The sequence below is a fragment of the Heterodontus francisci genome, chromosome 1 (genome assembly GCF_036365525.1).
Source record: "Heterodontus francisci isolate sHetFra1 chromosome 1, sHetFra1.hap1, whole genome shotgun sequence".
NCBI lineage: Eukaryota > Metazoa > Chordata > Chondrichthyes > Heterodontiformes > Heterodontidae > Heterodontus > Heterodontus francisci.
Genome location: NC_090371.1, coordinates 279660337 through 279686764, shown reverse-complemented (window position 1 = coordinate 279686764; position 26428 = coordinate 279660337). Strand labels below are relative to the sequence as shown.

Here is a 26428-nt window from a genome sequence, read left to right as displayed (position 1 = left end):
AGATATACTGGCCTTGGAGTGGGTGCAGTGCAGATTTGCCAGAATGCTATCGGAGCTAAAAGGGTTAAATTATGAAGACGGGTTGCATAGACCAAGATTGTATTCCCTGGAATACAGAAGACTAAAAGGTGACCTAACTGAAGTGTTAAAGATGATTAAAGGAAATTATCAGGTAGATAGAAACTATCTAGAAACTATCACCAGAAATTTCCTCTGGTGGGGGAGTGCAGAACAAAGGGGCATAACCTTTGTTCAGGCATGATGTCAGGAAGCACTTCTTCACACAAAGGTGAATGGAAATCTGGAATTCTCCCCTCCAAAAAGCTGCTGAGGCTGGGGGTCGAGTGAACATTTCAAAATTGAGATTGATAGACTTTTGTTAGCAAGGGTATTAAAGGTTACAAAAACAAGCCAGGTATATGGAGTTAACATACAGATCAGCCATGATCTAATGGAATGACAGAACAGGCTGAAAGGGCTGAATGGCCTTTTCCAGTTTCTATGTTGCTACGTTTCCTATCATTAATCTATGCTGGAACTGCGTGCATGTGTAAGCACTGAAAGAGGACCAGTGACAGATTTGGTCGTGATGACCCATCAGTTTGAATAGCTGGTCAACAATGTTCATATAATAATGGGCCAGTTACACCTGTTGGCAGAGAGTGACCAGCACCAACCATAAACCATCAAGGAACCACCATGTACGCGAGAGGGGGAGGGATGCAGAGCTAGCTGGCAATCAAAACGTAAAGATTTTCAATGAATCACCATCAGCAACAATGATAAAAATCAAAACTCAAGCCATGACTAGACCTTCTCTCCTAATCTTCCAACCCCATTCAAATTTGGATTGGTAACCCTACTTCAAACAGCAACAGGTCAACCTAGATGTTACTTTATGGTAAAGAAATTTTAGAAATGTTTTCATGAGTTGTAGTAGAAGAAAGTGTGTAAGCTGGATTATGCCATTTGTAAAAGTGCAAATAGGCAGAGCCACAGTGCTCCTGACGGAAGATGGGAGGATATGTTCTCATGTGGCATTCCCAAAAACAAGCTTTGTGTGCCAGGGAGCACACAGTAGCACTGTGGGTATGCATTTCCTACAATCTCACGGACTTTGCACTCCTGGGGAGTGAAACTCTTCTACAGAAGCACGAAGGTGAAATTATGTATAGCAGAATCATAAACACTGTTGGCCAGGGGCTGCAAGAAACACAGAATCAGTTACAAACTGCTGGAATTGTTTGACCTGCAGTAACCTGGAGCTCGGACACTGGCCTGTGCTGGTAAAAAGCAGTTTGAACTAATTACTTTATGGGACAAGACAAAGAACAGGACACAGGAAAAGGGCCTTATTTGGACACGGTGTGATAGCGGGGTCTTTGGGCCTGGGCCAATTAAGAGAAGCTGTGAATGAGGTGATCAAGCTTAAACCAACCGGAAAGACACAGCTCCTATTTGGAGAGATAAACAACAGGATAAGAATAGAGCTTTTTGGGCATAGAGCCAGCGAAAACTCTGGAGATCAACCATCGTGGAAGCGGAAGACCCTGCGTGAGCGACACGGCGACGACGTAGAAGAGAGAGAGAGAATGGAACGCCTGGCCAGCATTAACTCTCCCTTTTTCGGGTAATATCCTTTGTATTCTGTGACTAGGACAGGGAAAGGACAGAGGAACCTAGTGGGTGTTGAATTCTAGCTAGTTTTATTAACTGTATAACTCAGGGGAGTTGTAGGTTTTTGTCTAACTAAGTGTATTAGCCTTATTTTTACATTGTACAACAACGTGAATAAAGTAAATTGATAGTTAAAGAAAGGACTGAGTTCCCCCTCTTTGTACTAAGCCAGTAACTGTAGCTGTGGACAAGGGGGAGTTGACTCCGCGCCACGGTTAACAACACATTTATAGAGAACATTAGTGGATCTCTAATGCCACCATTAGGAAACACTTCTACACACAAAGGGTGATCGAAGTTTGGAACTATCTTCCACAAATGGCAATTGAGACTAGACCAATTTGAGTATTGCTGAAAATAGAGACATGTTGTCGAAGCTTTTCGTCTTGCACTCATCAGGACAATCCGCAAGCATAAGGCTGCTCAATCCCCTGCTGAACACAGAGGCAGTCAGCAGTAGTGCAGAGTAAGTCAGCAGCGAGGAACCTGCTCAGCCCCACACTACAATCGGACAAATGAATTTGGAGCACCCGGTTTACAATCTCCAACAGAACTGGCATGGGGAGTTGGCGAACCGCAGTCCCTGCACCCAAAAAACAAGAAAGATGAATCTTTAGTCCAAGGTTTTTAGTAAGCTATCTAGATAGTTGTGATTTCACCACACATAGCACACCCAGGAAATATTCACTATGCAAAGAGCATTAAACAGTTTTTAATATCACGTGCTAATAAAAAAAAATCTGGAACAATTGGTCGAAGTTAACCTTCAACAAGATGAACACATTTGATTTAAGGCTCCAATAGAACCCACAAGATTAGACCAAATTCCCATGACCAGCAGAGAACTGCAGTGACATGAAAGTGGTCTCACCCTCTTAATACTTCCCAGAGACATTTCACAGTCTGAACTGAGGTTCAAATTCTGTAATTTATATATACCTCTGTCTCTCATAGTTCTCTTTCTCACTATCACTCTCTCAATATCTCTCGCTATATCTATCCCTATCTCCATCGCCATCTCTCTATATCTGTAACAATAGCTCAATATATATATATATATAGATATAAATATATATAAAAGACAGACTGAACCTAGAAAGCATACAAAAGTACTTTTATTTTCTCTCTATTTCCCTCCCTCACTTGCCGCTGCTCAGGGCTCCCAGTCTCGGATGGTAAAACCTGAATATTCTTTTGGGCCTCCTTATCTCGAGAGACAATGGATACGCGCCTGGAGGTGGTCAGTGGTTTGTGAAGCAGCGCCTGGAGTGGCTATAAAGGCCAATTCTGGAGTGACAGGCTCTTCCACAGGTGCTGCAGAGAAATTTGTTTGTTGGGGCTGTTGCACAGTTGGCTCTCCCCTTGCGCCTCTGTCTTTTTTCCTGCCAACTACTAAGTCTCTTCGACTCGCCACAATTTAGCCCTGTCTTTATGGCTGCCCGCCAGCTCTGGCGAATGCTGGCAACTGACTCCCACGACTTGTGATCAATGTCACACGATTTCATGTCGCGTTTGCAGACGTCTTTATAACGGAGACATGGACGGCCGGTGGGTCTGATACCAGTGGCGAGCTCGCTGTACAATGTTTCTTTGGGGATCCTGCCATCTTCCATGCGGCTCACATGGCCAAGCCATCTCAAGCGCCGCTGACTCAGTAGTGTGTATAAGCTGGGGATGTTGGCCACTTCAAGGACTTCTGTGTTGGAGATATAGTCCTGCCACCTGATGCCAAGTATTCTCCGAAGGCAGCGAAGATGGAATGAATTGAGACGTCGCTCTTGGCTGGCATACGTTGTCCAGGCCTCGCTGCCGTAGAGCAAGGTACTGAGGACACAGGCCTGATACACTCGGACTTTTGTGTTCCGTGTCAGTGCGCCATTTTCCCACACTCTCTTGGCCAGTCTGAACATAGCAGTGGAAGCCTTACCCATGCGCCTGTTGATTTCTGCATCTAGAGACAGGTTACTGGTGATAGTTGAGCCTAGGTAGGTGAACTCTTGAACCACTTCCAGAGCGTGGTCGCCAATATTGATGGATGGAGCATTTCTGACATCCTGCCCCATGATGTTCGTTTTCTTGAGGCTGATGGTTAGGCCAAATTCATTGCAGGCAGACGCAAACCTGTCGATGAGACTCTGCAGGCATTCTTCAGTGTGAGATGTTAAAGCAGCATCGTCAGCAAAGAGGAGTTCTCTGATGAGGACTTTCCGTACTTTGGACTTCGCTCTTAGACGGGCAAGGTTGAACAACCTGCCCCCTGATCTTGTGTGGAGGAAAATTCCTTCTTCAGAGGATTTGAACGCATGTGAAAGCAGCAGGGAGAAGAAAATCCCAAAAAGTGTGGGTGCGAGAACACAGCCCTGTTTCACACCACTCAGGATAGGAAAGGGCTCTGATGAGGAGCCACCATGTTGAATTGTGCCTTTCATATTGTCATGGAATGAGGTGATGATACTTAGTAGCTTTGGTGGACATCCGATCTTTTCTAGTAGTCTGAAGAGACCACGTCTGCTGACGAGGTCAAAGGCTTTGGTGAGATCAATGAAAGCAATGTAGAGGGGCATCTGTTGTTCACGGCATTTCTCCTGTATCTGACGAAGGGAGAACAGCATGTCAATAGTCGATCTCTCTGCACGAAAGCCACACTGTGCCTCAGGGTAGACGCGCTCGGCCAGCTTCTGGAGCCTGTTCAGAGCGACTCGAGCAAAGACTTTCCCCACTATGCTGAGCAGGGAGATTCCACGGTAGTTGTTGCAGTCACCGCGGTCACCTTTGTTTTTATAGAGGGTGATGATGTTGGCATCGCGCATGTCCTGGGGTACTGCTCCCTCGTCCCAGCACAGGCATAGCAGTTCATGTAGTGCTGAGAGTATAGCAGGCTTGGCACTCTTGATTATTTCAGGGGTAATGCTGTCCTTCCCAGGGGCTTTTCCGCTGGCTAGGGAATCAATGGCATCACTGAGTTCCGATTTGGTTGGCTGTATGTCCAGCTCATCCATGACTGGTAGAGGCTGGGCTGCATTGAGGGCAGTCTCAGTGACAGCATTCTCCCTGGAGTACAGTTCTAGGTAGTGCTCAACCCAGCGGTCCATCTGTTTGCGTTGGTCAGTGATTATGTCCCCCGATTTAGATTTGAGGGGGGTGATCTTCTTGATGGTTGGCCCAAGAGCTCTCTTCATGCCATCATACATTCCTCTGATGTTTCCGGTGTCTGAGGCCAGCTGAATATGGCTGCATAGGTGTTGCCAGTAGTCGTTTGCGCAACGCCTAGCTGTTCTTTGTGCAGTACTTCTGGCTGCTTTAAGTGCTGCGGATGTTAAATCGCTGGGGGCTTTCTTGTAGTTCAAAAGTGCAATGCGCTTAGCGGCTATGACAGGTTCCAGCTCTTCATTATGAGATTGAAACCAGTCTGCATTTCTCTTCGCACTTTTGCCGTAGGTGGTCAAAGCTGACTCATAGATGGCGTCTCTGATGTGGGCCCACTTGGTCTCAGCATCCCCTGTGGGAGTGTTTTGAAGGGCTGTTACAAGTGAATTTAGAAATTTTTGTAACAGCTGTGGGTGAGAAATTCTGCTCGTGTTGATGCGCGGGTGGCCCTTCTGCTTGGAATGATGCAACTTCTTTGGTCTGAGTCTAACCTTGCTGCACACCAGGGAGTGGTCGGTGTCGCAGTCCGCACTGTGGAAGCTGCGTGTGATTTGAACACTGTTTAAGGCGGCTCGCCTTGTGACAATGAGGTCTAGCTGGTGCCAACGACGTGATCTTGGGTGCCTCCATGAAACCTGGTGACAGGGTTTAGTGTGAAAGAACGAGTTGGTGATGCAGAGGTTATGATAGGTACACAACTCAAGCAGTCTCTGCCCGTTCTCATTCATCCTTCCAACGCCATAGCGCCCAAGGCAGGAGGGCCATGAGTCATGGTCGGCCCCAACCCTGGCATTAAAGTCCCCCAGCAGGAATAGGTGTTCGGTGTTGGGGATGCTGCTAATGATGTTATGGAGTTGTTCATAGAACTGGTCTTTAGCTTCAGGTGCGGAACAGAGTGTTGGAGCATATATGCTGAGTAGGTGTACTGGACCAGAGGTGGTGAGCAGTCGGATGGACAGTATGCGTTCCGAGCCATTTGAGGGAGGCTCTATCATGCTGAGCAAGGAGTTTCTGATGGCGAAGCCCACTCCATGCTGTCTTGGTTCTTCAGGATCCCTGCCCTGCCAGAAGAAGGTGTAGTCTTGCTCTGCTAGAGAGCCACTCGCGGGGAGGCGAGTCTCCTGAAGTGCTGCAATGTCCACATTGAGTCTACTGAGCTCGTTGTTAATGATGGCGGTCTTCCGAGAATCGTTGATTTGTGTAAGGTCTTCCGACAGGCCAGGACACATAGTTCTGACGTTCCAGCTTGCAAAGCGAAGGGCTGGTACCTTCTTTCCTTTTTTCATGTTGTTTGGTGCGGTGTATCAGTCCACCTTTCGGGCAATGACCCTGAGCTCCAAGCACCCATTGAAGCAGGCAGACTGTGGCGGGACAGAACCTTATTGACCGGGGGCTGCCCGGTTTGAGGCGGGCGGTAGCTGTCCAGTGAGGTGCAATGACCTCTCCCACCGACAAAGGCAACCCGTGGCGCCCAGTTTCTACGCCAATTTATCTGGACTTATAACCCGTAACTGCTGCCTTCCGTGTTGTTTCAGTCGCTGTGAGGCAACTATGGAGTGACCTCTCCATGGCGCATGCCTGGGCAAATTTATGGAGGTTGAGAGTTGCCCAGTCGTCAAAACCCCCCTCTCGGCCTTTCTGGTGGGGTCCAAAGGAGTGCAGGACACGACGTTTGGCACCAGTATGGCTGCAGGAACTGCCGGAAACATGCCAAAGGTGACACATGACCGCCTACGGGGTTCCGCTCCGGATTTTCTGTTAGGGTTTACTCCCTTAGCCTTGGTCTCTCCCGAGACGCCCACAAGGCAGTGGGGTTGTTGGGGCCCCTACACAGGTGTAGGATGGTGCCGGTGGGAGGAGGGGATGCAAGGGGGAGGGGTAGAGGGAGGGGGTGGGGGGGGGGGGTGCAGGGGAAGGGGGTGCGGGGTGAAGATGGTGCGGGGGGGGGCGGGCTGGGACGGGGTTGTGAGGGGCTGAGCTGAGAGGGTGGAGCAGGGAAGGGGACGGGGGTGGGGGGGGGTGGAAGGGGGGTAAAGGGGGGGGGAGGGGGGGTGGAATCTGGTGCAGGTAATAAGCCATTTCCTCAGTGCCCACCATCGACGTCCGGAAAGCTCATCTACGTCCTTCGGGAGGTGAAGCATCATTTGGCAGACTTCGAGGTGATTACATTTGCTAAGGGTTTTTTTTTTTGCAGTGGTTTAAATAAAAGCATGCAGCATTGCCGACAGTGCGCTGCAAGATAGAAGCTAAGATAAACAAACTTTACAATTTTTTCATCATAAAGCAGAAATTTGATATTCCAGAAGCCCCTCACAAAGCCATGCTGACTGTCTCTAATCAAACTATGCTTTTCCAAATAATCATAAATCCTGTCTCTCAGAATCCTGTCCAATAATTTGCCCACTACCAACGTAAGACTGACTGGTCTATAATTCCCAGGGTTATCCCTATTCCCTTTCTTGAACAAGGGAATAGCATTTGCCACCCTCCAATCACCTGGTACTACTCCAGTGGACAGTGAGGACGCAAAGATCATCGCCAAAGGCGCGGCAATCTCTTCCCTCGCTTCCCTTAATATCCTTGGGTATATCCCGTCTGGCCCCGGGGACTTATCTGTCCTCATGTCTTTCAAAATTTCCAGCACATCCTCCCTCTTAACATCAACCTGTTTGATCATATCAACCTGTTTCACGCTGTCCTCACAAACGACCAGGTCCCTCTCACTAGTGAATACTGAAGCAAAGTATTCATTTAGGACCTCCCCTACCTCCTCCGACTCCAGGCACAAGTTCCCTCCACTATACCTGATAGGCCCTACTCTCACTCTGGCCATCCTCTTGTTCCTCGCATAAGTGTAGAACGCCTTGGGATTTTCCTTAATCCTACCCGACCAGACTTTTTCATGTCCCCTTCTAGCTCTCCTAAGTCCATTCTTCAGTTCCTTCCTGGCTACCTTGTAACCCTCTAGAGCCCTGTCTGATCCTTGCTTCCTCAACCTTAAGTAAGCTTCCTTCTTCCTCTTGACTAGCTGTTCCACATCTCTTGTCATCCAAGGTTCCTTCACCCTACTATCCCATCCTTGCCTCATCGGGACAAACCTATCCAGCAGTCGCAGCAAGTGCTCCCTAAACAACCTCCACATTTCTGTCGTGCATTTCCCTGAGAACATCTGTTCCCAATTTATGCTCCCCAGTTCCTGCCTAATAGCATTGTAATTTCCCCTCCCCCAATTAAATATTTTCCCATCCCGTCTGCTCCTGTCCCTCTCCATGACGATAGTAAAGGTCAGGGAGTTGTGATCACTATCACCGAAATGCTCTCCCACCGAGAGATCTGCCACCTGGCCTGGTTCGTTGCCAAGCATCAAATCCAACATAGCCTCCCCTCTAGTCGGCCTATCTACATATTGAGTCAGGAAACCTTCCTGGACACACCTGACAAAAACTGCTCCATCCAAACTATTTACACTAAGGAGGTTCCAATCAATATTAGGGAAGTTGAAGTCACCCATGACAACAACCCTGTTACTTCTGCACCTTTCCAAAATCTGCCTCCCAATCTGTTCCTCCGTGTCTCTGTTGCTATTGGGGGGTCTATAGAAAACTCCCAATAAAGTGACTGCTCCTTTCCTGTTTCTGACTTCCACCCATAATGACTCAGTAGACAAACCCTCCTCGACGACCTCCCTTTCTGCAGCTGTGATACTAACCCCGATTAGCAATGCCACTCCCCCACCTCTTTTACCTCCCTCCCTATTCCTTTTGAAATGCGGAAATCCAGAAGTTGCTGTCAGTGATTCCGAGCTTCTCCAGAGGATTGTTGAGGCACACACCCCCTCCCCTCCCCACAATCCCCTGACTGCAATCAATGGGAAATCTATGAACTGACAAGAACTTCCAGTCTTACACTGTTAGTCCCTATGTAAAAACCCTTGAAGAAGTTACACCTTGCTGAATGAGGTGTACAAGCTTCATAATTATTGCTAAAGATCCTCAACTGGCCCTGAGAAGCTAATTTTATGTTTCTGGAAAACCTGAATAAAGAATGTATAATATACTCCTTAATATTTACACCATTAGTGAAATTGTGAGGTGAGTACAGAAATCTCCCTTGCTGTGTAAAGGGTGATATATGTTAAAATGAGGTAATGCACCATTTCACGTAGTATTACCAGCCTCCCGGGTATGCTAAAATGCATGATTGGAAAAGTATTTAGAAAAGTATTCAGGAAACTGTGTTTGGGGCTTGCAAAACCCTTTTCTGCCTTGGGCTAATAACTGCTGTTTTTTTTAAATAAAAATCCCTGCAAACACCTTAGAAATATTCAACATAGCCTGAGCTCTTATGCTACACTTCTTCAACATTTGTTAAGCCTATTGGCTTTCCTTTAAATAACATTATGTTATAGTTGCTAATGAAATCTCAATCATTCTAAAACACAGGTGATGAGAGATCACACACATCCGACTGATCTATGTTTAAACCACCTTGGATTTCCCTTCCTTAAACACCCTGCAACCCTCATAACACACACACATACACAAACACAGAATACATTTCTGAAACAGTTACACAGATACTATTTCATAAACAAAGGGCTTAACTTTCAAGGAAACCTGTTCTCACCATCACCTCTATTTTGTCTACGCCTTTCCTCCTCCTGCAGTCATCACCTAGACTACGAATCTTTCTTAAACAAAACACACATCAGGTTCACACTACTTCCTTCCATCCCCCAGCCCCTCCTACCCACCACCACCCTCACCAATTTAAATATTAACACCCAACGGTGAGATTCTCAAACATTCCTACAGTACGTGTCTTGCTGTTTACACGCAGTGCTGCTGCAGACTAACTCCAGCCTGTCTAAAACTTCAAAAGTTTTTCCTAAGAGCTTATCTTGATCAGCTACAAATTGGAGTCACTGACCTGTCTCTCTCACCTTGTGTTAACCAAATTGTATAGAGGCAGTCAGCTTTTTCTTGCCACAGAAACCTCTAAAAGCGATAGCAACATTACATTGATGTACACATGGCACACTTTATCCGATGACTGGAGAGAAAGTGCTCCTCTTCTTATAAAGAAAAGAAAAAAAAAAATCTGTGCCCCTTTTAATTTAGATTTGTTTTGATGATTTCCAACATCTTGTGAAACTTCTAAAAAAATTCCACTAATCCACATTTTATCAACGGCGCTGCAGTGTCTTTCAAATGAGATGTGAAACTGAGGGCCCATCCGCCTTCTCTCGTGGATGTAAAAGATCCTACAGTATGATTTTTGAAGAAGAGCAGGGGAATTCGCCCCTATTTATCCCTCGACCAACATCTCAAAATAAAATTCATTATCTGGTCATTACCACATTGCTGTTTGTGGGAGCTTACTGTAAAGCCTGGCTACCCGATCCGGACCCGATGAGACCCGACTACATGTGTCGGGGCCGGGTCGGGTCAGGTCGGATCGAAATTCCGAGTCCAACATTCGGGTCGGGTCAGGCTGGACACTGCTTCCGGGAAGTCACGGGATCAGGCTTACCCATGATTCCCCATAACTCCAGCTGCAGGAATATCCTGCTGCCGGAACAGATGAAGGAGATTCGTGTTGGGTCGGGCTTAAAAAAAAAATTAAAGGGTTTGATTTGGCTGTGGTCAGGTTGGATCGAAATTCCGAGTCCAACATTCGGGTCGGGTCAGGTCAGGCTGGACACTGCTTCCGGGAAGTCACGGGATCAGGCTTACCCATGATTCCCCACAACTCCAGCTGCAGGAATAGCCTGCTGCTGGAACAGATGAAAGAGATTCGTGTCGGGTCGGGCGCTAAAAAAAATCGAAGGGCTCGGGCTCGGGTCGGGATCGGGGCTGGCTATGGTCGGGTCAGGCCCGGGTCGGGTTCTAACTTTATACCTGAGCCAGGCTTTAGCTTACTGTATGTAAATTAGTTGCCCTGTTTCCCACAGTACAACAGTGACTAGACTTTAGAAAGTACTTCATTGAGTAGTAAAGAGCTGTGGGGTGGCATAAGCTTGTGACAGGCACAAGATAAGTGCAAGTGGAATTTTTTCTTTAAAAGCCTCCCTCACTTTCCCAGTTACTTTAAATAGAAAATAAATTAAATAATGGTTCCTTTCACAACAGTTCTGGTTTGAAGTGTTTTGACACCACTGACATACCAGGACTGCTCTCTTAAATAAGGGAAGCTAATTAGCCTCCGAGTTGTCTCCTGCAAAAAAAATAAATGAATGAAACTTCACACTCTCCAGTGATCATAGAAATATCAAAGAAGTAGCTTGTCATCAATTTGACAATATGATGATGTATTGACAGAAGCAGCAAATTGAAACATACATCCCTGGAAGTGCAGTGGTTGCCTTGATCTAAAGAACACGGAAACAGTTAAATATAAAAGGAGCCAGGGTTCAAGCCTTTTGCTTATATTTTTTGAATCTGAAGATGACAATTAACAACAAACAAAATCAGGTAAATACATTCACTGTGCAAAAATATGTAACCACTGGAAAGTGCAAAAATAAACTTTGTTTAGAAAGTTTTAACCGACAGGGAATTTCTTAATCTCCGAGGCTTAATCTATTTCACAGCTCGGATGGCGGATAGGCTCAATGTTACAGATTTGAGGCTGACACTTTCCTTTTCGCTGTGAGAATATCTCTGGGCACAGTCCATTGTACAGCTTTCACATTTGTACAGAATATCTTTTTTTAAATTACGCCCTATAAAGTACCAAAAAAACTCAGTACTTTCTTAAAATACAGTTGGATTTAACATCCTGAACAGTGTGTGACCTGTTGATAAAAATAGTTAGTCAAACCCTACCTTCCAATATAGTCCAATATGATACCAAAATGCACCTGCCCTAATCTTGGATCCCTTGTGTGGTCTATATAGCTTACAACAGAACATCTTAGTTCAACAAAGCAGTGAAATAGTAATTTACCTTGGGGGTGACAGTTACTTACAAGTGCTTTAGTGACAGCTTCAAAGGTAAAAATGCATCAGAGCTATTTTTTCTTGTAAGAAGCAACACTGAGAGACTGTTAAGCCAATAATATAAATACATGCAGAGTGTTTTGGATCTATAGAATATTATTGTACATAGAATTACACAGTATGTACAGCACAGAACAGGCCATTCGGCCCAAATGGTTCATGCCACTGTTTATGCTCCACATGAGCCTCCTCCCCCCCCACTTCACCTCACCACCACCACCCCCCCCAACTTCACCTCACACTATCAGCATATCCTTCTATCCCTTTCTCCCTCATGTGTTTATCCAGCTTCCCCTTAAATGCATCTATGCTATTCACCTAAACTACTCCTTGTGGTAGTGAGTTCCACATTCTAACCACTTTCTCGTTATAGAAGTTCCTCCTGAATTCCTTATTGGATTTATTAATGACTTTGTTATATCTATGGCTCCTAGTTCTGGTCTCCCGCACAAGTGGAAACATCTCCTCTACAAATATCCTATCAAACACCTTCTTAATTTTAAAGAATCCTATCAGGTCACTCCTCAGCCTTCTAGATTAATCAGAAACCAGTGGTTGGTTAAACAACTGCACTCAGGACAAGATATTTTTCCTCATGAATAGACGCAGAAGGAAGATGGTAAGGCGATGTCATTGGTGAGGGATACAAGGAAGTTGGCAAAGATAGTTTTGTATGATCAAGACCATAGGAGTGGATAAGCCATAGGAGATGATGAGGTTGTGGGGATGGCCATGAATATGGGTAAGGACTTATATGGAGGGAGAGATTATAGCCTGTTCTTTTTATGTGGCAGACAGTGGACAGTTTGCAGTTAGTTCCATGAGATTATACAGTTCAAAGCATTATGGTATTTTCAACTTTTTTTCCCAGGACTAATAAGATTCTACGGGATAGTTTTAAAGCCCAATATGAATGCATCTTCATTAAGCCTGGTTCAATATCTCTATTTTCCTAAATTCACACACAAATATATAAAGAAAAATGTATCTCTCACATATACATATACCTCCTGTTTCTTGCTCAGAGTGAATCAGATAATTCACAAGTTTATAATGAAGAGTGTGTACGATATGCAGGGGCCATCTTTAGAGTCACTAACTAAAGGTGACTAAACAAGTCAAATTCCATTGTTATTATATAATATTCTGGGGGTTTTCCTAGTGCTTTTGGGATTGGATTCCAAACTCTGCCCATTATTTTGTGGAAACTGTAAATAAGTGGACTTTATCAAATAATTCCTTTACTCATGGCTTTGGTTTTTAAAGCAGCGAATACTCAGTAACACAGTATGTAAGACACACTAATTGTATTTCGCAGTATTGGGGAAAGAGGCTGGGGATGAGAAATTCATTTTGCTTGTAAATGGGGGCAGGATTGTGGATGTTGGGGGGACAATTGGAATTTTCAAGACCGAGATCGCTAGATTTTGGTTGGGTCAGTGTAACAAGGGATATGGAGCGAAGGTGGGTCAAATGGGGCTGAAGTTCAGATCAACCATGATCTGGTTGAATGGTGGAACAGACTGGGAGATCTGAATGGTCTCTTCCTGTTCCTAATATTCCTATGCCAAAACCTTGATGGCACTCTCGCAGAATTAAAGCCGGCCCAGAAATATTTTCTCAGTAAATCCACTGAAAAATTGTGTTTCGGTTAACTAACCTGACAGTGAGGCGGTTCATTTTTGTATGCAATCGGATCAAAAACAATTCCGTTAACTTCACAGCTTAAATAGCCCACCGGAAATATACAGAGCAAAATCAATAAATAAATATCGATATTATTGGTTTTGGTATTTATGTCAGTACAAAATAAGTTGCTCCCTTCTTGACTCCAAAATCTGAACGATCGCCAATACTGCAAGCCTAATTCCTTTAAACACAGAGGGTTCTAACAAAGCCAGCTGGTATACAGCAGGTGTCAGCTGTGACTCAGTGGTAACATTGCTCACCTCCAAGTCAGAATGTTGTGCATTGATGCTTCATGCAAGCACAAAATTCCGGCTAATACTCCAGTACAAGACTGAGGGAGGCTGCACTGTCGGAGGTGCCGTCTTTCGGATCATGCCCTCTCCAGTGAATGTGAAAGATCCCACGACACTATTTCGAAGAACAGCAGGGTCATTCTTCCCAGTGTCCCGGCCAATATTTATTCCCCAACCATAGATTATTTGGTCATTAGCACATTTCTGTATGTGAGAGCTTGCTGTGTGCAAATTGGCTGTCGCATTACTTCTATTAGAAAAGTGACTACATTTTTTTTAAAGTACTTCATTGGCTGTAAAGTGCTTTGGGACATTTTGATGTGGTGAAAGGTGCTAGATAAATGTATGTCTTTCATTTTTTACCTTGAAAGTTCCATGTTTAGAAGTGAGCACAAAGACTTGTTGAAGCAACACACATCTGGAAGGACACTGACACTGTGGCTGTATTTTGTTGGTACAGCATGAATTTGAACACTGTAAGAGCGCAGATTTAAAACTGTCCATATGTGTATGCATTTTGAAAAACATGAACAATGAGTGAGTAATTTCTGTGCTAGAAAACTTCCACAACATAACTTGCATTTATACAACACCTCAGCGTTGTAAAATTGTCCCAATGCGTTTCACAGGAGCATTATCAAACAAAGTTAGACAACAAGCCACTTAGGCAGAGGGGTTTATGGAGGGAGTGCACATCTTAGGAAGTAGGCAGCTGAAGGCAGAGCCGCCAATGTTGCAGTGATAGAAATTGGGGTCGCACCAGAGGCCAGAATTGGAGGAGTGCAGAAATCTTGCAGGATAGGTGGGGCTGGAGGAGATTACAGCGATAGGGGGATGAATCTTCTGTGCCTGCTGCCGAGGTTGGCGGCGGGTGACAAAACCGCCTGGATGCCCGTGCCAGCCACATGTCACGGAGCTGCCGCAATCTTCCATGCGGCGGCTGATTTGAATGGCTGGGGCGGGCAGCCCCCACTCCCCGATCACGTCGAGTGAGGGGGGAGCTGTCCGTCCCCGGCAATAGCATCAGCTGCCTGTGCTTGAGCACTGATACCATTTTTAAAGGGCTGACAGCCCTGCTGACAGATTTAAATATTTAAAGACAAAGTGAATGAAAAAAATTAACTACATTTATTTTGCCTCTCCCGTCCCCCAATAACCATAAAATTATTAATTTTTCCTTTCCCCCCTCAAAACACTTACCTTTACAATCTGACCTCTCCCCCCACCAAACTGCAGAAACTTCAAGCTCCAACCTTCCCACCATCCCCGACACCAATGATGTTACTTTGACCCCGTTCCCCCCCACTCCCGCACTGAGACACATACCTCCTCCACCCTCCCCACCAGTGTTCCACCTCGTTTCCCTGGACGGGCATCCGAAGGTGCAGGAGTGCCGGCCACTGGGCCGAAGACTGGAGCGGGAACTCGGGCAGCGACGTAAGTATGATTAATTCATTAATTTTAATTTATTTAAATATGCAAATGGGGGTCCTGTCGCGAGCGGTGGGGGAGGGCTGCCATGAGGCCTTGCTGCCGCCGGGAATATTGGGTTGGGCCCTCCTGGCATTGGGGCGCATGGCCGTCCTATCACAGAGGCATCTTCAGGCACCTCGCCACCCCCCCACTCCCCACCCGCACCCCCCCCCCCCTCCCAGCCACAGACTCCAATGCCTGGGGGAGAACTAAATTCAGCCCAGGGAAACTAAACAGGAGTTAGAAAACTAATGAGAAGAACAATTGACATAATATATTCAGAATGACACAAAACCCAGACCAGGGTGGTTGACAAGATTCCTAACAAGCCCTGTTTTGTTTTTGTTTTAGACATCTGTATGAACGCACTTATATTTCTGTTCACTGCAGGTTTGGTTCAGCAACAAACATATTTTGGGGTTTACTGCGGTTACAAAACAAATTCCTGCTGTACAAAGCTGTGGGCCAATGAATGCACTGCTTTACTGCAGCTCCAAGCCATCCCAAAGCAATGCATTCCATCCCATGTGGTCTGGGGCATGACCTGTCTAACACCAAGAGATTTATGGTATTTACTTAGGACTGGATCCACTTGCAACAAAGCTGTGATAATCTAGCCACCATGGAATCCTGCTGAAAGTTGTAAATGACATCTGTATTTTATGAAAAGGAAGCGTTCGACAACTCAAAATGAATTTTGCTTTTTTATATTTCACTCCATCCTAAGATCCTGATTCAGTGTAACTTCTTTTTCGTGCACAGTTCTAGGGATATTTGAGTCAATGAGTGATTTGTTTCATTGAATTCCTCTATACACATGGGTGCAGCAAAGCTGTCTTTACATCAAAAGCGTTTCAACTGCAGCATTTTTTTTTAAATGAACTATATTCATTTGGCCATTTTCAAATTATTACTTGGGGCCAGCACACCATCCTAAATATCCCAGTTTGTTTCCAATTTAAAAACAAGCTCACAAAATTAATTTCTGAGACAATTCAAAGTGTTTTAAGAGACCAGATCAATCTTCATAAAGTGTTGAATTGTGTATTTCAAATATGTTCTATACAAATTGCTTTACAGGATGGTTTAATAAATTTTAGCAATAACCAGAATAAGAAGTTTACTTCTGAATATTGTTAAACATGCTTTTTCAAGTGGTAATTATTCATATTCAGATCATAGAAAAATTCCTCAGTTCTGGTTAGAGTCTGCCTGGGAGTTAAGTTCTGAAATACCAAATTAAATTTGATTTGCATGTCAATTGGATAAAGGTTCAGCAACCTGGTAGGAATGTGGAACTTGCTGTCACAACGAGTAGTTGAGGTGAATAGCATAAAGGCATTTAAGGGGAAGTTAGATAAACACACGCGAAAGGAATAGAAGGTTATGCGGATAGGGTGAGATGAAGTAAGTGGGAGGAGACTTATTTGGAGTATTAACACTGGCATTGAGCAGTTGGGCCGAATGGCCTGCTTTTATGCTGTAAATTTTAAGTAATTCTATGTAGGGTTACGGCCAGATGAGAAAGGTGTCTAGGGGTCCCTCTCAGCCTTCATCTGGTCTGACCGTAACAGGGTTTAATTTTAAACACACTGTTTTTAGCTCCCCCTTGGTGAATCCTTGTTCACCGCTTTCCCATTATAAGGCAAATAAAGCAGCACAAACAGGCTTTCTTAGGTTTAAAGAAGAAAAGTTGACATTTATTAAACTTAAACTCTAATTTGGTTAACGCCTACAGATACACGACGCACCCACGCTAGCTTGCAAACGTGATACATGCAAATAGAGACAGGAAAGAACAGAAGAAAAATAAAGTGGAAAATTTTGAGGCAATCTCTGAAGAATTTTTGTTACGGTTCTTCGAGCTCACTATAGAGTCCTTGATTGTAGATAGATCATACTTTCCGTTAGGGCCCAGTATTCTTCTGAAACCTTGTTTGCTGCAGGAGGCTTTTCTCTCTTGGGGTTCATGTGGATTCAGAGGCTTGTGAGAAAGAGATGGGAGCAGACAGGAGAGATATTCTCAATCCAGGAACAAAAAGACATTCTCACTTCAAACTGTTTGTACAATTCAGAAAATCCAGCTTGCCTATCAGGTTAGTCATGTGACAAACTGGTCCGACCATGCCTTGGATTGTATCACCTTAGCAGTCTCTGGAAAGCTCCTCTTACATACAATACCTGGTGATCAAGGTCCATTGTGGGTTGAATGTGTCAGGGAATGGTCCTTTGTCCTTCCAATCACTGTCTGTTAATATGCAAATATCTTTTCCAGCCACGGATGATCTGTTTAACAAGTCCTTTCTTCACTCCAGCAACAGTTTAAAAGCAATATTTATGACAAAATTAATGTGCCTCATTCTTGGCAGGTGGGGGCCTAGCATGACAGTAGCTAATAGGAAAAGCTAATAAACTGAGTAAAGACCATTTTAAAAATGTCTGAAATGGGGAAGTGGCAGTGAATTCTTGTGGACTTACAAGTTGTGTCCTTAAAATGCCATCATTTTAAGTTTACACGGAGATCCACATCTTTCAATTGTAGTTACACACCAGGCTGAAATTTACATTTCAGCGGTGCGTGAAAACAATGGCCGCACACATGCACGGGCCGTACGTCGCGAAGACGCCGCGATATTAAGGGCAGCGGCTCATTTAAATAGCTGGGGTGGACTGCCCACCCCAATGAGGGGGTGAGCTGTCTGTCCCCGGCAATGGCGTCAGCTGCCTGTGCGTAGGCGCTGACACCATTTTTAAAGGGCTTCGAGCCCCAACTTTCAATTTAAGTATTTGAAGATACATTGTTTTAAAAAAATTAAATATCTTGTCCCTCTCCCACCGCCCCAATAACCATAGAATTAATTACTTGCCCTCTCCCCCCCAAAAACACTTAGCATGCCTACCTGACCTTCCCCCCTCAAAGTGCATAACCTGTACACTATAACCCTTCCTACCATCCCCTATACCAATGATATGACTTTGATCCCGCTTTCCCCCCCTCCTGCACTGAGAAACTTACCCCCTCCCCCCTCCCCACCAGTGTTCTGTCTCAGTTCCCGCCCTACCTCCAACTCATTGACTAACACAGTGGTGTCCCTATTCACTTTGATATATTTAAGCGGTGTCAGCTGTGGCTCAATCAGAAGGCCTTGGGTTCAAGTCCCACTCCTGAGACTTCAGCACAAAATCCAGACTGACACTCCCAGTGGAGTACTGAGGGAGCACTACACCGTCAGAGGTGCCATCCTTCAGAGGAGATGTTAAACAAAGGCTCAACTGCCCCCTCAGGTGGGTGTAAAAGATCCCAAGGCACTATGTGAAAAGCAAGGGAGATCTCCCTGGTATCCTGGAAAATATCTCTTAACTGGCACCATTAAGACAGATGATCTGGTCATTATCTCATTACTGTTCATGGGAGCTTGCTGTGCACAAATTGGGGGCAGAATTTCCTACATTACTATAGTGACTGCACTTCAAAAGTACTTGATTGGCTGAAAAGTGCTTTGTGAGGTTGTGAAAGGTGCTATATAAATTCAAGTCTTTCTTTTTACCGTTCCTTAAAAACAAAATGCATAATGAATGGCTAACTCCAGATAGTGGCAAAACCAGGAGTGATCATTCCCCTTAAAGTCTCCTAAAATACATCAGGAAGCACCTGATATTTCAGACCTCCCAGAATTGTGACTGACAAAAATAGATTTAATAGCAGGCAAGGCTGGCCCATAAATTCATGTTAATTATGCACTCACACGAGACATGGGAGTGCAAAAGCCCCGTCCGATTGCTTATTTTACGAATCGTGACACGAAATACGTCTTTATACTCTGTCATTATTAAGTAGCTTTCAAGTGATAAAGTGAAGGGACCATGTGTGCTACTCCACAGCTCACAGCCTTATTGTAAATGGGCAGTCGAAGCTCTCAACCTGAATGAACAAAGCAAAGCTGTTTCAGCAACCTCCCAAACATAAATTAGCATATATTAATAGCTGCCACTAAACTTCATTCCTGGGACAAGTTTTGTATTATTTTAATTTAGTCAAAAACAAAAGCCTGTTTAATGCCGATTGTTCTGTGATTACTGCCCCCCTCCAGATGATCACTTTGGAAAATGGACAAATACACCGTTCCTTAATAGTCATGGATTTCATACTTCCGCGTTATCAGTTTTATTTTCAATGTTAGCGCCATCCTTCTCCTGCCTCATCAATCTAATCCTTGGGATAGTGGAACATTCTATCCACGGGGATGTTTGCAAGAATACGTTTATTTCAGTTGATTAAAAAATATTGCATTTATATAGCGCCTTTCACAACCTCACGATATCCCAAAGTGGTTTAGAGCCAACGAAATACTTCTGAAGTGTGGTCACTGTTGTAATGTAGGAAATGCAACATCCAATTTGTGCACAGCAAGCTCCCACAAACAACAATGTGATCATGAACAGATAATCTGTTTTAGTGATGTTGATTAAGGGATAAATATTGGTCAGGACACCAGGGGGAACACCCCTGATTTTCTTTGAAATAGGGCCATGGGCTTGTATACATCTACCTGAGAGGGCAGATGGGCCTTGGTTTAACGCCTCATCCAGAAGACAGCACCTCCGACAATGGAGCACTCCCTCAGTTCTGCACTGGGTGTGTCAGTCAAGATTTGGTGCTCTGGAGTAGGACTTGAACCCACAACCTCTGACTCATAGGCGAGAGTTCATATTTGTGGTGCAGAAAGGAGGCCCCCTCACTACCTTCTCCTTTCACCCACATAAGACTAATAAAAGGGAATCTCCAAAGGCAATCTCAACAGACAATATGATTAGTCTGAAATAGTCCACTGTCTTGAGCTAATATTCGTCCATCAACCAACATCACTAAAAAGATTTTTAGGCAATTATCAGCTTGCTGTTTGTGGGATCTTGCTGTGTGAAAAAGAGCTGTCACATTTCTACATTACAAGAGTAACTATACTTCAGAAGTACTTCAATGGCATGAAAGACGCTTTATAAATGCACATCTTTTCAAGTACCAGGTTTCAGCACTGAAAATATTTCAGTTACATAACTGAAAACTCCAAGTTTGAACTCCAGCTTGCACCTAGTAAGGAGAAAACAGCCTTTTCTGATTTTCTCTTTCTTTTAATTACTATTCGCACTTGACAACTGTATCACTGCGATAATTTGCGCCAGATGTCAGAGTTTATTGTTTGAGAAATAGGGGGAAAAACAAAATGAAGGCACGCTAGAAGCATCATAGATCTCCAATTGAACATGGTATTTTCAAGATACATGCTGGAAATGTGCCTTCAAGATATAGTACTGTAGTCCTGACAGTTTTCAACAGGTTTTGCTGTGTTCATATCTTTTGAATCACACCTTTTTGCCATACATAGTAACAAAGAAAACTCATAACACAGTTCAAAGGTTTCAAGAAAAATGCAATGAATAAGAACAGAATTCACAACCTCTTCATTCGGTATATTATCAAGTAAGATTTGCTGAAGTCAATATTTAATAACCTTATTTAAATATGATGTATGGTGCAGTGCCAATTAATCGTACAAAGTACACGTTAAAGCCTGTGAATGAAATGTAGATAAAAATCTGCGAGGCCTACTTAGAGTATAAGCTTGACTTCTGAACCATGATATTATTATTCTAGTATAATGTGGAATGCACAAGAGTGCTGGGGCTCCAAACTATGTAAACCAATGACAGCAATCTTGACCAGCCCAGCTTACAACAATTTTCAAACCTTCTGGTCAAATACTTGCAAGGGCCACAGCTTGAAGTGATTAAGGAGAGCAGAGTTAAGACCATTAAATCAATTACAATAAATTAACAGTGTTTAAATTAATGTGGAAAAATTACTGGGAGTCAATAAATTGCAGCTTCAGAGACAAAAGGAAAATTACAGATAAGTGTTACAAGGTGAAAGGCAACAAATCCAAGAACACCCCATATGTTTGTATCTGGTGTAAAAGGGAGCTCCTATGTTGCCAAAGAACAAAGTGGACAGTTTCTGCTATCTGTACTCTGGCTTCCGTTAGCAGAGACTCCACAATGCACCCGCACCCCCAAGCCCTGCTATCACAGGAGTATTTTGGTAAGAGGTGAAAGACAGGAAGACCTTCCCCTCCTCGTTTAACTGCAACATCTGTTAAACGTTGTGCCTGACCAATTCACTCAGTAATTTCCAAGTCACAAAAGACAAGACGGGACTTTTAAGTCACAGTAATCAGCAAAAAGGTGAACTGAACTGAACTCAAAATTGTCACCAGCTCTTTTCTTTTTCCTTCGCCTGTGGTGCTGGCCTTAAGCTGTAACGGCAAGGAACTGCTTCTCTTTAAGACGTTCCTCAAATCCAACCCTCTTCCTCGAGGATTACAGCTGATCCAAATTCAAAGACACCGGTTGATAAATTTGGCCCTTTCTTAATGTGTATTCTGTAATGCCACAACATGAGAAAAATAAATCACTCCATATTATTTACACTGATTTAATGCTGGAACAGTGACCTGTGTGTAACATTTTAGGAATAAAAGGTGAGAGAAAGGGACAACATACGAACTTACGAATTAGGAGCAGGAGTAGGCCACTCGGCCCTTCGAGCCTGCTCTACGATTCAGTAAGTTCATGGCTGAACTGATTACTTCACATTTCCACCTACCCCCGATAAACTTTCACTCCCTTGCTTATCAAGTATTTATCTACCTCTGCCTTAAAAATATTCAAAGACTCTGCTTCCACTGCCTTTTGAGGAAGAGAATTCCAAAGACTCACGACCCTCTGAGAGAGAAAATTTCTCCTCATCTCTGTCTTCAATGGGCGACCCCTTATTTTTAAAACAGTGACCCCTAGTTCTAGATTCTCCCACAGGGGGAAACATCCTTTCCACATCTACCCTGTTAATACCGCTCAGGAACTTGTGTGTTTCAATGAAGTCGCTTCTTACTCTTCTAAACTCCAGCAGATTCAAGCCTAGCCTATCCAATCTTTCCTCGTAAGACAGCCCACCCATTCCAGGTATTAGTCTATAAACCTTCTCTGTACTGCCTCCAAAGCATTTACATCCTTCCTTAAATAAGGAGACCGGTACTGTACACAGTACTCCAGATGTGGTCTCACCAATGCCCTGTACAGCTGAAGCATAACCTCCCTGCTTTTGTATTCAATTCTCCTCACGATAAATGATAGCATTCTATTAACTTTCCTAATTACGTACTGTACGTGCATACTAACCTTTTGCGATTCATGCACTAGAACACCCGGATCCCTCTGCATCTCAGAGCTCTGCAATATCTCACCATTTAGATAATATGTTTCTTTTTTATTCTTCCTGCCAAAGTGGACAATTTCACACATTCCCACATTATACTCCATTTGCCAGGTCTTTGTCCACTCACTTAACCTATCTATATCCCTTTGTAGCCCCCTTATGTCCTCTTCACAAGTTACTTTCCTACCTATCTTTGAGTCATCAGCAAACTTAGCAACCATACCTTCGGTCCCTTCATCTAAGTCATTTATATAAATTGTAAAAAGTTGAGGCCCCAGCACAGATCCCTGTGGCACACCATTCGTTACATCTTGCCAACCAGAAAATGACCCATTTATGCCTATTCTCTGTTTCCTGTTAGCTAGCCAATCTTCTATCCATGCCAATATGTTACCCCCCACACCATGAACTTTTATTTCCTGCAATAACCTTTGATGTCGCAGCTTATCAAATGCCTTCTGGAAATCTAAGTACAATGCATCCACCAATTCCCCTTTATCCACAGCACATGTAACTCCATCAAAGAACTCCAATAAATTGGTTAAACATGATTTCCCTTTCACAAATACATGTTGACTCTGCTTGATTACCTTGAATTTTTCTAAATGCCCTGCTATAACGTCTTTAATAATAGCTTCTAACATTTTCCCTGAGACAGATGTTAAGCTAACTGGCCTGTAATTTCCTGCTTTCTGTTTCTCTCCCTTTTTGAATAAAGGAGTTACATTTGCTATTTTCCAATCTAACGGAACATTCCCCGAATCTAGAGAATTTTGGAAAATTAAAACTAACGCATAAACTATCTCACTAGCCACTTCGTTTAATACCCTAGGATGAAGTCCATCAGGACCCGGGGACTTGTCAGACCGCAGCTCCAAGAATTTGTTCAGTACCACTTCCCTGGTGATTGTAATTTTATTGAGTTCCTCCCTCCCTTCCATTTCCTGACTTACAGCTAATACTGGGATGTTACTTGTATCCTCAATAGTGAAGATCAATGTAAAATATCTGTTCAATTCATCTGCCATCTCCTTATTATTCATTATTAATTCCCCAGACTCACTTTCTATAGGACCAATGCTTACTTTGTTAACTCTTTTCATTTTTAAATATCTATAGAAACTCTTACTATCTGTCTTTATATTTCTAGCTAGCCTTCTCTTGTACTCTAACTTTACCTGCCTTATCAATCTTTTAGTCATTCTTTGCTTTTTTTACATATTCTGTCCAATCTTATGACCTGCCTCCCATCTTTGTGCAATTATAGGCTTTTTCTTTAAGTTTGATTTAAGTTCGGATAGTGGGTCCCACCCTTGGAATTTTTCTTTCTCGTTGAAATGTGTCTATTCTGTGTATTCTGAAATATCCCCTTAAATGTCTGCCACTGCATCTCTATTAACCTATCCCTTAACCTGATTTTCCAGTGCACTTTAGCTAGCTCTGCTTTCATGCCCTTATAATTGCCCTTATTTAATTGTAAAATACTAATCTTGGACCCACTCTTCTCTCCCTCAAACTGAATGTAAAATTCAATCATATTATGATCGCTGCTACCTTTTTTTATTCATTCATGGGATGTAGGCGTCGCTGGCTAGGCCAGCATTTATTGCCCATTCCTAATTACCCTTGAGAAGGTGGTGGTGAGCTGCCTTCTTGAACCGCTGCAGTCCATATGAGGAGGTATACCCACAGTGATGTTCGGAAGGGAATTCCAGGATTTTGACCCAGCGACAGTGAAGGAATGGCAATATGGTTCCAAGTCAGAATGGTGTGTGAGTTGGAGGGGAACTTGCAGGTGGTGGTGTTCCCATGCATCTGCTGCCCTTGTCCTTCTAGTTGGTAGAGGTTGTGGGTTTGGAAGGGGTGCCTTAACTATGAGGTCATTAATTAATCCTATCTCGTTGCACAATACCAGATCTAGTATAGTCTGCTCTCTGGTTGGCTCCAGAATGTATTGTTCCAAGAAATAATCCCGAAAACATTCTATGTACCCCTCATCTAGGCTACCTCTGCCCATCTGATTTTTCCAGTCTATATGTTGGTTAAAATCCCCCATTATTATCGCTGTACCTTTCTGACAAGCTGCCATTATTTCTTCCTTTAAACCCCGTCTTACAATGCAGTTAATGTTAGGTGGCCTCTATACCACTCCCACAAGTGACTTCTTGCCTTTATGACTTCTCATCTCTACCCAAAATGCTTCTACATCCTGGTCTCCTGAACTTAGGTCATCCCTCTCTATTGCACTAATACCATCATTAATTAACAGAGCTACCCCTCCATCTTTTCTTAGCTTCCTGTCCTTCCTAAATGCCATGTACCCTTCAATATTCAGGTCCCAGTCTATGTCGTCCTGCAGCCATGTCTCTGTAATGGCTATCAGATTGTACTTATTTATTTCTATTTGCGCTCTCAGTTCATCTGTTTTGTTTCGAATGCTACGTGCATTCAGATACAAAGCCTTTAGTTTTGTCCTTTTATTATTTTTGTAACCTCTAGCCTTATCTGTTGATTTACTATTAGATTTGTACGCTCAGTCCCTTCCTGTCACAGTATGTTTATCATTTCCCATATTAATACCTTTCTCTCTTGCTTTGTCTCTACTCCTTGATTTACCATATCTTCCCAAATTTGATCCCTTGCCCCCACTATTCAGTTTAAAACCCTCGCTACTTCCCCAGTTATGCAGCTCACCAGAGCCCTTGAAAATCTAACTGGCTGAGCAGCTTGTGAAGGGAGAAAAGAAACAGAAAAAGAAAATATAAAGACAGAAAGAGAAAGGTGAAAAGGAGAAAGGTGGGGGCAAAGAATGTCAGAGGAGTAGAGAAGCCTGATTTGCCAATGTCATTTTTATAACGCACTGTAGGATTCATTCACAGCAATGCAAGTGGGAGTCACAACTCCTCTGCCTGCTCATTGCTGTGCAGTTAGAGGAAGCTGAGTGTCAGGATACACAAACGCAGACACCACTAACCTTCAACTTCATCCCTAACCCGATCACCAGTCCAATCTAAAAATGATTAAAGAGTTAACAAGTTCCTTTCAATCATTCAGAAGCAAATCAACTTGCAACATGTTAGAACCAATGCCCATTCTTGCACCGCTTCCAACTGATGTCTTTTGTTTGTGTGTGAATTTGTGCTCATTGGAATTGGAGGGTCCTTTGTGTTGGGAAATGGAACAGTTTTCATCGTTGGAGCCAGGAACAGCATCAAATACTCTTTAGGTAGGCACATCAAGGTTCGATTCAGAATAAATTACCCAAACAGACCAGCCTCAGAAGAGCACACCCATATTGCACCAGTGTTGGTCTCCATATTTAAGGAAGGATATATGTGCATTGGAGGCAGTACAGCAATGGTTAACTAAATTGGTCCCTGGGTTGAGAGGGTTGTCCTATGATGAGAGGCTGAGTAAATTGGGCCTGTATCCTCTGGAGTTTAGAAGAATGAGAGGCGATCTCATTGAAATTTATTAGTATCTGAAGGGGCTGGATAGGGTAGATGCTGAGGGCTGGATTTAGTGGAGCCAGTAGGGCTCCTGCCAATGGGCCGAAAAGGCGGTGGGATCCTCACCTCGGCCATTCGGCGTCCCCCCAATATTTAACTTGGGCAATTAACTGCCCAGCGCCGGGATCCCTGTCACTGCAAGGGCAGGGATCCTGCCTCCAAGAGCTGCCGGCCAATCAAAGGACAGCATCAGCAGCACCATCGGGAACAGTGGTCCCTGTCGGTACTTCAGGAGGCCTTGGAACCAGGCCCAGTGCTAGAAAACCAGACCCAAGGTAAGTGAGGCAGGGTCAACGGGGCCAGTCCGGCAGGTCTTGGTGATAGGGGGGAGGGAGGGAGGGTGGGCAATGAGTGTGGGGACAGAAGGGG

The 26428-nt window shown here is 44.0% G+C and overlaps 1 protein-coding gene across 9 annotated transcripts in view; it reads right to left on the bottom strand.

Annotated features, from left to right (window-relative positions):
• Positions 1-26428, bottom strand: part of bmpr1ba (bone morphogenetic protein receptor, type IBa) — a 471306-nt gene that overhangs the window by 376435 nt on the left and 68443 nt on the right. For 3 of the 9 annotated variants that reach the window (XM_068046043.1, XM_068046089.1, XM_068046107.1), the window contains exon 1: positions 9451-9537. The exons of 5 other annotated variants lie outside the window; for them this stretch is intronic. The gene's annotated coding sequence lies outside the window, so the exon portion shown is untranslated. Of the gene's footprint in view, positions 1-9450; positions 9544-26428 lie in introns of those variants that run through there. One more of the 9 variants, XM_068046051.1, reaches the window with a different exon arrangement.